At 51.0% G+C, this 15,129-nt stretch overlaps 1 pseudogene; it reads left to right on the plus strand.

The window, feature by feature from the left end:
* The first annotated feature begins 12,138 nt into the window (after positions 1 to 12,138).
* LOC138298428 (5S ribosomal RNA) lies at positions 12,139 to 12,247 on the plus strand (annotated as a pseudogene).
* The last annotated feature ends 2,882 nt before the right edge of the window (positions 12,248 to 15,129 follow it).

Genomic DNA, 15,129 nt, shown 5'->3' on the forward strand with positions numbered 1-15,129 from the left:
TGGGATTACGACCACGGCGGAAACCGCCAACATGGACAGCCACTTTATCACTCCGACCGCCAGGGCGGTAGCAACAAACAACGCGGCGGTCACCGCCAACAGACAGGCGGAAGACAATGTACCGCCCACCCTATCATGAGAGGCCAATCCGCCAGCTTTTCCGGGACGGTACCAACGACATCAAAAGCATGGCGGAAACAGTACATCGAAGGGGAACTACTCACCTTCCGACACTCCACGAAGAACCAGGACGCCATGGAGCCCAAATTGCAGATCCTCCCCATGTTGGTGTGTCTTCTCATGCACCAGGAAGTAGAAAGAAGGCGGCGGCTAAGGCGGTGAGTACTGCACCTGGCACAAAGGGGAGGGGGGAAAGAGAGTGACACACAAATGTGGCACGCAACACCCCCACCCTCACCCACAACACCATACACACTAACACATCCAACAACATTACTGATACACCCCCTCACCCCCTGGAAGAACGCAAGGACAAAAGGAGATGAGTTTAACCAGTGTTATATTGGAACATTCAGATATAGCAATAAATGTTTAATTAATCAGTATATACAAATATTTACAATATGTACACAAGGCCGTACACTGTAACTTGTAAATGTCCGTGGACCAGCGGTCCAAAAAAGCATGGGCGAAGCCAACACATGACACCTGCCTCAAAACGGAGAGAACACTGCAGGGGCATCAGGTCGAAAAAACACAGGCACCTCAGGGAGAAGGGGATGGGGGGGCACCTCAGCCGGAAGATGGTAAAACGCCACTGCTCCTCGAGGGGGCTACATGCCCACAGCGATGTCCTGGGGATTGCAAGGCCACAGTCTCTCAAGTGGGTGGTTTGCCTACTGCGTGGTCCTGGGGAGTTCAAAGCCACAGTCTCTCGAGTGGGTGGTTTGCCCACTGTTGGGTCCTGGGGAGTTCAAAGTCACAGTCTCTCTAGAGGGTGGTTTGCCCACTGCTTGGTCCTGGGGAGTTCAAAGCCACAGTCTCTCAAGTGGGTGGTTTGCCCACTGCTTGGTCCTGGGGAGTTCAAAACCACAGTCTCTCAAGTGGATGCCTTTCTCCACTGCTTCTGGAGGGGGCATTGTGCCCAGTCTGCATCATCCGGCCAAGGATTGGGGGAGTGGATGCATATCTCCACTGGTTCTGGAGGGGGCATTGTGCCCTGTCTGCCTCATCCTACCAAGGATTGGGGGAGTGGATGCATATCTCCACTGGTTCTGGAGGGAACATTGTGCCCAGTGATGCTGCACCTGGGGTGTGGCAGTTCCCATTCTCTCACCTGGGTGTCTGAGCCACGAGATGTGCATGGAACAGGTAGTGTGATACTCCATGGAGGCAGAGCCACGCTCCATCTTGTGGTGACTTAGGCTGCAAACTGCTGGTAGTGCCAGTGCTAGTTGTGGCACCTCATGTGGTGTGTCCAGGGTCCAGGACATCACCTGCAGCCTCGGACGGCTGCCCACTGGTGATGCTGCTGATATCCGATGTAGTGGCACTGGCTGGGCACGTGGCGGTGCAGATGGTGGTGCAGGTGGTGGTGGCTGTGGCGGTGGCTGCGGCGGAGATGCTGCCGGTGCTGCCCATGGTGCAGGTGTTTGCAGTGGTGGAGGGAGACACCAGACCGTTTCCAGCAGCCTCGGATGGCTGATCCTTGGGGAGGATGCTGCTGACTGACATTGTGGCAGTGGCGGTGCAGGTGGCGGTTGTTGCGGCGGTTGTGACCGTGGTAGAGGTCACTGGCATCTCTGGGGAAATGGTGGTCACCAGTCCCTCACAATGAGGTTTCGTGCCCTGAGGTGACTTGGCCTTTGTTTGGTGTCCCTTCCCCACCTTGCTAGTCGCTGCTGGGACCTTGGCACTTTCCTCTTTGTGTTTGGATGAGGCCTTGCTGGGTGGGTGGTGCGACTTTCCCCTGCTGCATGCCGGCCCCTTCTTGACCTTAGCAGATGGCGGAATCGGGTAGTCCTTCCCATCTGTAGGTGGCACACTGGCAGCTCTGACGGGTGCCCCCTTCAATCCTCCCGGACTTGCAGGGACCACAGCTGACGCTGATTTGGTGGCTGAGGTGCTGGGCTGGGATCTAGACATCCTGGCCCTAGGGAAAGGATGGGGAGGGGGAGGTGTAGGGAAGAGGTTAATGTTAGCTAGGAAAAGTTTTTTAGACACACTGGGACGGGAAGATGGAGGGGGTGTGGGAGTGGAGGAAGAGGTAGTGGTTGTAGGAGGTGTACATCTGCTGAGTTTGGGTGAAGGTGCATGGGCTGGAGGCTGTTGTGAGGTGGATGGCTGTTGAGTGGGTGTGGGCCTGCGTTTGTGTACTTTGGGAGGAGGGCTCACAGACACACTGGGAGAGGACACAGGGGACGTATGAATGGTTGTGGGGTGGTCATTGCTCGTGAGCGGTGTGTTGTGATGGGCGTGCTGGTGATGGAGGCAGTGGCTGATGATACAGTGCATGCAGGTGTGAGTGGAGACGATACTGGGAGTGAGGTGGAGGACGTGGAGGAGGGGGACACAGTGGAGGAAGTGGATGTTGGTATGTGTGCATGGGTATGGTGCTTGTGTGAGTGCCTGTGTGATGATGTGTGGTGCTTATGTTTTCCTGTGCCACTTTTGTGTGTTGATGTGTGTGCCTGCTGGTCTGAATGTGTGCTTGGGATAGGCTGAGGTAGAGGGGATTGGGTCTGGATAGTGGAAGTTGGAGGGGGAGGCTGGACACAGGGACAATGGCTGCCATCAGTGCTGAGGCCAGAGCCTGAAATGCTCTCTGTTGGGCCGCCACACCAGAATGAATGCCCTCCAGGTATGCATTTGTTTGTTGCAAATGCCTCTCGACACCCTGGATGGCATTCAGAATGGTTGACTGCCCAACAGTGAGGGATCGCAGGAGGTCAATAGCCTCCTCACTGAGGGCAGCAGGGCTGACTGGGGCAGGGCCTGAGGTGCCTGGGGCAAAGGCGATGCCCACCCTCCTCGGTGAGCGGGCACAGAAAACACGCTGAGGGGCTGCTGGGAGGGCGGTGCTGGTAGGGGGGGTGGCGGCTGTACCTGTCTTTGGGGTGGGCACAGAGGTGCTTGAGACCACCAGGGAGCTTCCATCGGAGGAGGAGTCGCTGTCTCTGGTATCCCCTCCTGTCCCCGTCGTGGAGCCCCCCTCGCCCTCCATCCCACTGGTGCCTTCACCCTCCGTGGATTCACCGTCATGGGCCATGTGGGATGCAGCTCCTTCTGTCGCCGGTGCCTCAGCTCCTCCGCCAGATGATGCTAATACACACAAGGACAGGGTTACAAACCAAGAAGGGGGGAAACACAGAGGACACACCTGGTCAATGTCAGCAACACCACTACCGTTGGCGGACACAACACACACTGAGCTGCCCTATGCACTAGGCCTTGCCCAACCACTCACTATGGTAGTCACCAGCCCATGGGGTACAATGCCTAACACCAGCACCTGCACACCTGACACCCACAGGACCCTGTACACTAGTAGTTATCCAATTGTACCATTGGGGTAGGGGTGCTTCTGAGCATGCAAACAAGGGACCTACCCTGGCATGATCGCCCTGGCCTAGGGGCACCCACAGCCCAAATCCCCCACCCAACTAGTTCCTAAAGTGCGCAAAGTCTGCTTTCTGAAACTGTACTCACCCCCCTTGTGGCTGCTGTGATGCCCTCAAGCGCCCATCCAACTCCGGATAGGCCACCACCAGGATGTGAAACATCAGGGGAGTCATGGTGCAACAGGCACCCCTTCCACATTGGGAGGCCAGCCCCAGCTGGGCCTCTGCCGTCTTCTTGCTCCAGCGGCGCAGGTCCTCCCATCTCTTGCGGAAGTGGGTGCTTCGCATGTGATAGACCCCCAGGGTCCGCACCTCCTTGGCGATGGCACGCCAAATACCCTTCTTCTGGTGGGCGCTGACCTAGAGGGTAAACAGAGCGGAAAAATTTGATTACTCACCCGTCCGGAACATCATACTCATTGCCCACCAGTTCCCAACCATGCCCTGACGCACATACACTGACCACCTCACATGTAGCACTCAGGCCACCCCCCAACATGTGGCTTACATCCACAACACTCAATCAGGCATTGACCACACATCATGCTCACAGTGTACTCACCTGTTTGTCTGGAGGACCGTAGAGTGGCGTGTACTGGGGGAGGACCCCATCCACCAGTTTGTCCAACTCCTCAGCAGTGAAGGCAGGGGCCCTTTCCCCAGACACTGTAGCCATTGTGGCTTCCAGACTCAGGTCACAGCAGCACTTGCAGTGTAGGTCCTCTCCTGTTGATGGTCAGGTATCAAGTGAGTGAATGGGTAGAAAATGGCGGTGACGTCCGTGGCAGGGCATACCGTCACCGCCGGCGTACATCGCCATTGGCTCCTAGGACTCATAGGGCCCAATGATAACCAATGCGGAGTTGCGTGGCGGTCTTCGACCACCTACCGCGATGCTGCACAACGCCAGCACAGTTACCTCATTTCCCCTTGTCCCTCCTCACAAGACAGGCAGCCGCCATTTCAGGTGAGCACATGGCATGGCACCTAACTGCGTCACAGCACATACTGGAACATATACTGACTCACGATTTAACACACGGCTTCTGTAACATCAATTCTGACACAGTTGTGCTATCTATGTGGTAAATGACCTTCTGGTCACTGTTCTCCTCCATAGGCTCCAACCGCTGAGGCAGCATATGAGATGGCAGCATCCTCCGGTGTACAGACCCCTGGTGAACCTGTCGACAATGGAGGACACACACATTATAATCACATACAGACTTGTTCATGCCACAATCCAAAAACTGTCTCCCCAATTGGAGCCAGACCTGATGTCAGCTATCCTCCAGCCCACAGGTATCGTCCCTCTTGTGCAGGTCCTGTCAGTGCTCCATTTCCTAGCAAGTGGCTCTTTCCAGAGTACAGTGGCCATGGTATCAGGGATGTCTCAGCCAATGTTCTCAAACGTGTTGAGCAGGGTGTTGTCTACCCTGCTGAAAGACATGCACAGCTACATCGTGTTCCCCCAGGCGGAGGATTTGGCAACAGTGAAAGCTGACTTCTATGCCCTGGGATATATACCGAACATCATTGGTGCCATGCCATTGATGGTACACATGTAGCATTTGCCCCCCCCCCCGGAGAAATGACAATTGTACAGAAATAGAACAAGCTACCATTCTATGAATGTGCAAATGGTGTGTTTGGCAGACCAGTACATCTCCCATGTGAATGCCAAGTATCCTGGCTCTGTGCATGATGCCTATATCTTGTGCAACAGCAGTATCCCTTATGTGATAGGCCAACTCCAGAGGCACCGGGTGTGGTTAATGGGTGAGCCCAAGGTCCCCACACAGTATGAGTAGGTGTCTGGGTAGGGGGTTGTCCCTCAGGGTAAGTGTGCGTCTCACAATTGTCCCTTGATATTTGCAGGTGACTCTGGTTACCCCAACCTGTCATGGCTAGTGACCCCAGTGAGGAATCCCAGGACAAGGGCAAAGGAACGCTACAATGAGGCACATGGGCGAACTAGGCAGGTTATTGAGAGGACATTCGGCCTCCTGAAAGCCAGATTCCTGTGCCTCCATCGGACAGGTGGCTCCCTGTACTACTCACCGAAGAAGGTGTGCCAGATCATCGTGGCATGCTGTATGTTGCACAACCTGGCATTGAGACATCAGGTGCCTTTTCTGCAGGAGGATGAGCCTGGTGATGGTCTTGTGGCAGTGGTGGAGCCTGTGGACAGTAAGGAAGAGGAGGCAGAGGAAGAAGAAGTTGACAACAGGACAAACATCATCCTGCAGTACTTTCAGTGACACACAGGTAAGAGACTGTAACTCCTCTTCACATATCAGTCTACTTTCGGACATTGAACATGGCAGCCTCTTAACCTCTGTCTATGGACACTGACTCTTCCCTTTGGCTTTCCTTTTCTCAGATCTGTGTACCCCATTCTGCCTTCTGCTATGTGTACAGCTGCCCAACAACTGTCATACATTGGTATGAGTATATGAACGTATGCCTTGCAATGCTTTGCAAATGTTGTAGTAATACATTTGTGAATCATCAGACTGACTCCAGATTGGTATTTGATTAAAGGGTGTTTATTTAGGTGCTAATGAGCATATAGGGGTATGTGCAAGGGGCTGGGGTGATGGTGGAGGAAGGTCCATGGTAGAGTCCAGTCTCTTGGTATCACAGGTCCAATGCCCAAGGGGGCATAGGAAGTGGAGCAATATCAGTTCAAGGTGGACAGGGAAACAGAGTGGGACAGAAGGGTGACAATCCGGAGGGTCCCATTTCCTGGCGGGGGTCTTGGCAATGTTCTCTGTCTTCTGCCTGGATCGCATGGACCGTTTGCGTGGTGGTTCTCCTCTGCAGGGGGTGGGGTGCTGGTGGCCTGTTGGTCCTGTGGTGGTGCCTCCTGTCCACTAGCGCCGGTGGAGATGGAAGGCTGTTCCTCGGTTTGGCTAGTGTCAGGGGCCCTTTGTTGAGCCACTGCCTCTCTCATGGTCTTGCCCATATCAGCCAGCACCCCTGCAGCCACTGGGTCTCCTGAAACGTGGCCAGTACCGTGCCCTTAGTCTCCTGGGAATGGCGGTATGCTCCCATGATGTTTGAGAGTGCCTCGTGGAGGGACGGTTCCCTGGGACTGTCCTCCCCCTGTCGCACAGCAGTCCTCCCAGCTTCCCTGTTGTCCTGTGCCTCTGTCTCCAGAACTGTATGCCCACTGCCACTGACCCCAGGTCCCTGATCATCCTGGGTTAGTGGGGTTGCCTGGGGTCCCTGTGGTGGTGGACACACTGCTGATTGACGTGTCCAGGGGACAGTGGCATGAACCGCTGCTGTCATCACTGTGGGCCTCTTCTGTGGGGGGACTGGATGTAGCTGGAACCTCCTGTCAGGTGGCGTTGGGTAGGGGTCCTGTTGGGATGCAAATGCATTGTTATTGTATCTGTGTGTGCCATCTTGTGCAATGGGTGTGTTTACCTTATAGAATTGTGCTTTCCCTGTCGCCTTGGCCTTGTGTGATAGCTGATTGTGTGGGGTGGATGAGTCTCTCTAGTGTGCATGCTGTGATGATCGGTGTCCATCCAGGTCTGTGATGGGGGTCCATGCATTGGTGTTACATGCAGGGCTTGGTATTGGGATGTGTGGGTTGCGATAGTGGGCTATATGTGAGGTGGTGGAGTGATGGGGTAAGGCTAGGGGTAGGAGCGTATGACAGCATGCAGGTAGGGTGGGCGGATACAGTTGTAAAGATTTGACTTACCAGAGTCCAGTCCTCCTGCTACGCCTGTGAGGCCCTCAGGATGCATGATCGCCAAGACTTTCTCCTCCCATGTTGTTAGTTGTGGGGGAGGAGGTGGGGGTCCACCGCCAGTCCTCTATACAGCAATCTGGTGTCTTGATACCATGGAATGCACCTTCCCCCGTAGATCGTTCCACCTCTTCCTGATGTCATCCCTGGTTCTTGGATGCTGTCCCACGGCGTTGACCCTGTCGAGGATTCTCCGCCATAGCTCCATCTTCCTTGCAATAGACGTCTGCTGCACCTGTGATCCAAATAGCTGTGGCTCTACCCGGATGATTTCCTCCACCATGACCCTTCGCTCCTCCTCAGAAAACCTGGGGTGTCTTTGAGGTGCCTGATGTGGTGTGAGTGATATGTGTGAGGTGATGTATGGGGTGATGTGTTGTGATGTATAATGTGATATGCGTGGATGGTGTATGAGTGATGGAGTTCTGTGCCTCTGAGTGAATGTGTGCTCTTTGCATTTCTCTCTCTGCTTGTTCTATTTTTTCATTGAAAGTGTTGTGGGTAATGTGGGTGTGTGTTTTATAGTGGTATAATTGTGAGGGTGTGGTATGTGTATGTGTGTCAGGTGTGTGTATTTCGAATTGTCCAATGTGGTGTGGCTTTGTAAGTGTGTGTGTATTTTGAGCGTGGTTTACTGCAGTTGAATGACATCCGCGTTGATTTGTGGGTCGTGATGCTGTGGGCGTGTTCCTGTTGGCGTGACAGTGTGGGTTTTGCTATCTCCAGTTTATCACTGACCTTTAGTGTGGCGGACTTGTGTGGGTGTCTGTATTGTGGCGGTATTCTGAGTGTGGGTCATAATAGCTGTGGCGGTTTACCTCCGCGGTCACGGTATGTTGGCACCCATCAGCACGGCGGTAGGCAGCATTTACCACCAAGGTTGTAATGAGGCCCGCAGTGTCTTCTCCAGCTAGTGCATTATATACATTCTGGAACACATACAACAGACTAATCAACCAGTCCACTATACTTTATGAAAGTGCACAACACAACGTGAATGGTATATATAATCATGAATGACCCCATTTTAGATCATGAAATTCCTTGTTTGTCATATATTTCCATATCTGACCTCAATTGATAGGATTAAGTATTTATTGATTACATCCTCCAAGTAATCATATTCTATACAATACATGCCGTTCCATCTGGTATAAATATATTTAATGACATAGCGATAAACATAAACAACTACTTCATCTAAAGAGTTCATAAATCTTCCCCTGCGTGGTATATGTTTACCTATTGCAACTATAACTTATCAGTATGTCCTCAATGACATTTTGTATGGAAACATCTGTAAGAAAGCTATCAAAAGGTCACATGGTACATCCTATTAAACTAATATTGTTAAAACAGAGGTATGAGCAGTGTATACATGTACTCATAAACTTTACTGACATATTTATATATTCTGTCACACCACAGTCCCACAGGTGTCTCTGTTCCTGATTTGTACACTCAAGAGTTCAAATGGGAACCAGGTGTACTCCGGGTTGCAGTAATCCACATGATTATTGCAGCACATATAGGCTAAACCAGTGTGGTGGGGGGCTGGCCGCCCTCCCCCCCCCCACAGCCCCAAGGACTGTCTCCTCCCCAGACCTTTGGTCAAAATTAATGAAGGGGGGAGGGAACCCACCCCCTGCAGCCCCAGGGATCTTCACCTTCCCAGGGCACTAAGGAAATCTGATGCTGGGGGAACCTGGTCCCCCCACAGCTCCGGTGACCGCCATCTCCCCAGGGCACAAAACTAATGTGGTTGGGAGGGACTGCGCAACCCCCCATAACCTGACTCACACCTCACTAGGGCACTAAAGAAATCTGATGCGGGGGCAGGCAGCGCACCTGGCAGCCCCGGGGGTCGTCACCTCCCTGGGGATTTTAGAAATATAATGGGGCAGCTGCCCAGCCCCTCCGCAGCACGGGGACTTCCACCCCTTGGGGGCTTCAATAAAACAATGAAGGGGTTCCATTTCGGACCCGCGGGCCCCAGGGACCCTCACCTCCCCCTGGCCTTGCTGGTTGGAGGGGGGCCTCTGATGGCCCTGGGGACCACCACCCCAGAGGGATGGCTCCTGCTATGTCCCAGGGTGCCCACCACTGGGACACAGCTGTTTACTTTTGCTTGGTGGGAACTGACAGCTCCCACCATGCAAAAGCAAAGAAAGTACAGTTTCTGACAGTGGGAGGTGTCAAACAGCTCCCACTGTCAGACAGTGGAATTTACATCTGTCCTCCCTGCATGCACATATGCGTGCAGGGAAGATAGATGAAAACATTGCTGCCAGAAGCATAGATCTGCTAAATGAAGCAGCTCCCAACTTCTGGGAGCAATGCCGGCTCCTGCAGGATGCAGGGAGGCGGCTAGGACAGCGGGGCATTCAAGCTTCCCCCACAGTGCTGTCACTCTCTCTCTTCCTTCCATAGTGAGATAAAAAAAGAGAGAGAGATAGATAGTCATTGCAATAGTCTCACCATGCAATGACTTCAATGTGTAAGACCAGAAAGATGTTTGGTACAGATGTTATAGCTACATTTGGATGCAGAGCAGAACAGAGTCACTGCTGGCCTAATGGCCAAGTTCTTGTACTGTCACTCAGTAGGCTGGAGGTTTAAATCCTAGTATCGCTTGCCAGTGTGTTTCTTTATTTACTAGTATTTTGACTATTAAACCTTACTAGTAACCGAACATTCACATTTCTTTCCTCTCATATGCATGTCATAGATATGTATAGAAACAGTCCATTAAAGAGTCACTTGTGGGATAATGGTTAAGGTCACAGACCCTCACTTCCCCTGCAGTGCCATTGCTTAAGCAAGCATGGAGCTGCTTTGACAGCAGATCCATGCTTGCTGAAGCATTTCATCTCTGTCCCCTGCATGTGTGCAGTGGACAGAGATGAAAGCTCTGCTGCTTGACAGCAAGATCTGCTTTATAGGTCCCACTGTCAAACAGCAGAGTGTTTGCTGTGGCTTTGCTGCAGCTACAGCACTACAGCCAATCCACAGCAAACAGCTTTTTCCCGCTGCAGGAGCCAGCCTGGGGGGGGTCCGCAGATCCAAAGATGGCCCCCTTCGAACAAGGACTTAGGGCCAGATGTAGGAAGCCTTTTGCACCTCGCAAACAGCGAAAAACGCAGTTTGCTAGGCGCAAAAGGCCTTACGTGATGCAGAGTCACATTTTGCGAGTCGGTACCGACTCGCAAAATGTGATTCTGACTCGCAAATAGGATGGGGTGTTCCCTTCCTATTTGCGACCGCATCGCAATGTTGAGTTGCTTTGTGACTGCGAAAGCGGTCGCAAACCAGCTCGCAGTTACCATCCACTTGAAGTGGATGGTAACTCATTCGCAAAAGGGAAGGGGTCCCCTTGGGACCCCTTCCCCTTTGTGAATGCCACAAAAAAGTATTTTTCAGAGCAGGCAGTGGTCCTATGGACCACTGCCTACTCTGAAAAAAACTAAACTAAATGGTTTCGGTATTTTTTCTTTTTACAGATGGTTTTCCTTTAAGGAAAACAGGCTGCAAAAAGAAAAAAAAAAAAACTGCTTTATTTAAAAGCAGTCACAGACATTGTGGTCTGCTGTCTCCAGCAGGCCACCATCCCTGTGAGTGCCTAGACTCGCTATGGGGTCGCAAACCGCGACCCACCTCATTAATATTCATGAGGTGGGTCTTTGCGACCCCACAGCGAGTCGCAGAAGGTGTCTGAGACACCTTTCTGCATTTCATTTTGCAAGTTGCAAATTGCGAGTCGCTAGTACTCGCAATTTTCAGCTCGCAAAATGAAACCTACCTACATCTGGCCCTTAGCCCCAGGGTTCTTTTTTTAAGATTTGCCCGTGGAGTGGTGGCCCCCGGACCAGCACACCCCCGCAAATAAATTGCTTTTTGCCCTGTGGGTGTTGGTCCCCAGGGCACGGGGCTGCATGGGGGCTGCAAGGGCCCACAGTCACCCCACTTACTTAAATACATTTTTGCCCCAGGAATGGTGGTCCCTGGGGTGCGGGGCGCGGGGCACAGCCCCGCTCCTATTTGGACATTCACCCCAGGGAGGTGGCGGTCCCCTGGGCTTATTAAAGCCCAAGGAGGGGGTTCTCCGTGTGCCCCCCTCCTCTAAGATGCCACCTGGACCTGGCCCACCTGGGGACAAATAAAACAAGCATTTGCAATGCAACAGGTCTTGCATTTCTCCGAGTTAGAGCTATTAGCAGTTGTAAACTCCCAACCGGACTTTTTTTGCCACATTAAACCTATCGGCAAAAGTGCAATTATCTACATGACAGGCAAAAGTGCAATTAACTATGTAACAGGGTCGATGTCATGCATAGCGCTCGACTTCTGCCAAGCGAGATCGCGCTGCGAAAAAAGATAAAAACTAGTTCTCAAACCGGACAGAAAACAGCGAGCCTCGCATGTTTTCAGTACTTGGTCGCTGTGCTCGAGGAGGGCTAACCACCGCAAAAGGCATGACGTATGCATGCCTTCCACTAATGAAAGCAAGCATATTTTGAAAGGCAAGCACATGAACCAATGAAAGACACTGACGTGACATGGGCAGGGCTCCGAGCCCTATTCTAACGTCTTGCAAGCGAAACGCATGTGCAAACGCATGCGACGCAGGCTCGACCCTAAAAATGGTCTTCCATGTGGGTTGGGGCATTGGGTCTCCGGCCGTGATCGCATGTCTGACTTCCAAAGGGGAGCCTGTGCAGGTGCGATTAAGAGCAGCAGGCTCCGGGCGGTGGGCTTGTTGAGCAGAAGAGAGCTGAAACTGCAGCTTTTCTTGCCTACGGTCATACCACCCTGAATGCGCCTGATCTCAGAAACTAAGCAGGGTCAGGCCTGGTTAGTACTGGGATGGGAGACCGCCTGGGAATGCCAGGTGCTGAGGGCATTTTGCCTCTCGCAGACACTAGGTGCTGTACGTCTTAGCTCAATTACACAGCTTCCTCGCTAATTTCATTTTCCACTTTTTATTTCCTGCACTCTTTTTTCCTGTCTTAAAAAAAGAAATAAAAAAGAACAGCAATAACAATAAAATACACACTTTGCAAAGGAAAACTTACAATTATTCTGCACTTTACACTCGGCCCAAGCTGAAGAAAACATTTGCTCCACGACGGGCAAAGGGATCCCTAGCTAAGGCTTTGCTTTCTTGTTGTAAGCATATGCGTGAGGTCTTAAGACCAGATCTCACTTCTTGTGATGTCATTTCCTGCAGGTCATGAGTTGTGATGCCACTACCTGTGATTCCAGGTGCGATTTCACACGGCGTGGTGTCATGTGCCGTGATGTCACTTGCATAGTGTCTAACTTGGTCAGTCCCTCCACTTATTTTCTTTAAGACTTGTGCCATGAATAAGCCTTAACCCCCAAGAAATAGTGCTTGAGCCCACTATTGGCAACCAAATGGAAAAATCAGCACAGCGTGTCGGAAATGTGATAAAAGGACGATGATGTATTCGGTGTGGAAGAATGAAATGAGTTGCAGACACTAGTGTAACAGAGTCCAAAAGCAGAGCATTCCAGAAACAGGGAATAAAAAGAGGAAAGGTGCGTACAATTTGAGTTGTTGTGAAAAGCATTCCAAAGCATTTTCTGGCATTTCATGGCACTGTAACAGCTGTCATTAACTCAATGATCCATTTATCGACCAGAGAAAAAATGGGTGAGCAGGGCATGTGCAAAATAAAACCTGTTCAACATAGGAAAACATCCCAGCAGAGAGCACATGACCCACTGTTGCGTCCTCAGCATTAAACTACAGACCTCTGTCTCTTTCAGTTTCACTTGTATTGTAAGAAGGGGCATTATTTTGCATGTTATTTGAGAAAGGATTCCATGATAAAAGATCTGATTTTTTCAACAACTCCCAAATACTTTCTGTGGAACCCTGGTTTGACAAAAGTAAAGAAAAGACTGGCCACTCCATGCCTGTAAGGCATGGCGAATATGTTGCAGATGGCACTTACAGAGTGACAGAGCCTCTCCATTAAGTGAAAAAAGTGCAAGAAGAGGGCTTGCCTTCCTGTTTATTTCTGGATTTGTTTTGGTAGTGTAGAAGAGATATTTCTCCCAGCCAGAGTGAATGGAGGTGTCGCCACTCAGTGGGATAACGAAGAGAGAACACCTGCATAGCAGCAACTAATCCTCCTTGGGAGGGGAGAAAGAACGCTGCTGTTCAGAAGCAGCTTCTCCCCTGGTGACTCCTACTTTGTCATGCCCTAAGGAGGGGTCCAAGGAGGTGCAGCACATGCTGTGTCAGGTCAGGGTTGTCCATTGTAATTGAGTGTGTGAGAGGGGCCATCTGATAGTCGTGCTAGGTTGGGGAGGGGCTGCTGCAGTGTGTGAAGATGAGAGAATCGGATGTAACCCAGAGCATTTTAAACAGCACATGCTGTCAGGTCAGGGTTTTCAATTGTAATTGAGTGTGTGAGAGGGGCTGTCTGATAATCGTGCTAGGTTGGGGAGGGCTGCTGCAGCATGTGAAGATGAGAAAATCGGACGTAACCCAGAGCATTTTAAATAGAGGAGCTAATGAGCATTTTCAATGGAACGGGTCACGCTTTTGCTCGAGTTAGAGCTATTACCGTTGTAAACTCCTAACTGGACTTTTCTTGCCACACAAATGAAAAGAAAAAAAAATGCAGCGCAATCGCGCTGCATTTTTTACAAAATTTGTGTGCCAAGAAAAGTCCAGTTATTAGTTTACAAAGCTGGGGGTGGGGTGGGGGAATGCAATGCTCTCGTGTTTGCTCAAGGTAGAGCGTTGTAAATTAATGAGTGGACTTTTCTTGCGACACAGACTGAAAATAAAGAGAGCGAGGGTGAGCTGGCCCTGGAAAAGCCCCCCTCTGCTGTTGGTTTATGTTTACAGAGGGAGCTGGTGGGGCGGAGGGACTGAACAAGCACCCACACTGTTGAGATGAAACAGGCAAATGCCCCATAAAAGTCCCATACAGAAGAGATAACCAGGACATAGCGCAATTACACAGTACTTTGTGCTGCTCCCAAAGTGAAAAAAGGCAGGGCAAAGAGGCAGAACTGACCACTAGCAAGCAAGGATTTTTGAAGGACACTGCAACTAACAAATCAAAACGCTGGAACTCACTCTATTGTATACTTTAGTATACAGCAGGCCGAACGCTAACGCTCGACCTAAAAAAGAATGGGAGACCGTATTTTTTTTTTTTAAACAGTGGAAAAATCCACAGATGGATCCGCAGATTTTTCGAATGTTTTAAAATGAAAATACTTTTTAGCCCTGGTGGGGTCCCTCAGGGACCCCAGCAGCAGGGTAAAGGGATCAGGGTGACTCTACTCTGCCCCTTTTCTTTTTTTGTCTTTTTTTCTGAAGCCGAGTCCCACAATGGCTGCGAACACTTCCTTGCTGAAGTGTTCTGAGCCAATCTGATTTAAGCATGGGAACAGCTGAGTCTGCGGAGGATCTGCGTCCCAATATATCTATATTTTTTCAGCCTTAAATTTCTCCAGAACTACTGAACAGATTCACACCGAATCACAAAAAGCATGATCTGTGGAACAAAATCTAGCTTCATGACAAATTTGGTGCAATTTTGTTCAGTGGTTCGGGTGTCTAAAGGTCCTACCGAAAAATGAATGAGGAAAATGCATTTAGGGACCATCCATTTTTCTCAGTCCCTCCTTGACAGATCACTCTGAAACTTTGAAGGCAGAAGTTGATCTTAGCAAAGTATAAGTTTTGAAAATTTCGTTAAGATTCGTCAACCTGCTCCAAGGTTATAGGCAAAAAAA

The sequence above is a fragment of the Pleurodeles waltl genome, chromosome 5 (assembly GCF_031143425.1).
Source record: "Pleurodeles waltl isolate 20211129_DDA chromosome 5, aPleWal1.hap1.20221129, whole genome shotgun sequence".
Lineage (NCBI taxonomy): Eukaryota > Metazoa > Chordata > Amphibia > Caudata > Salamandridae > Pleurodeles > Pleurodeles waltl.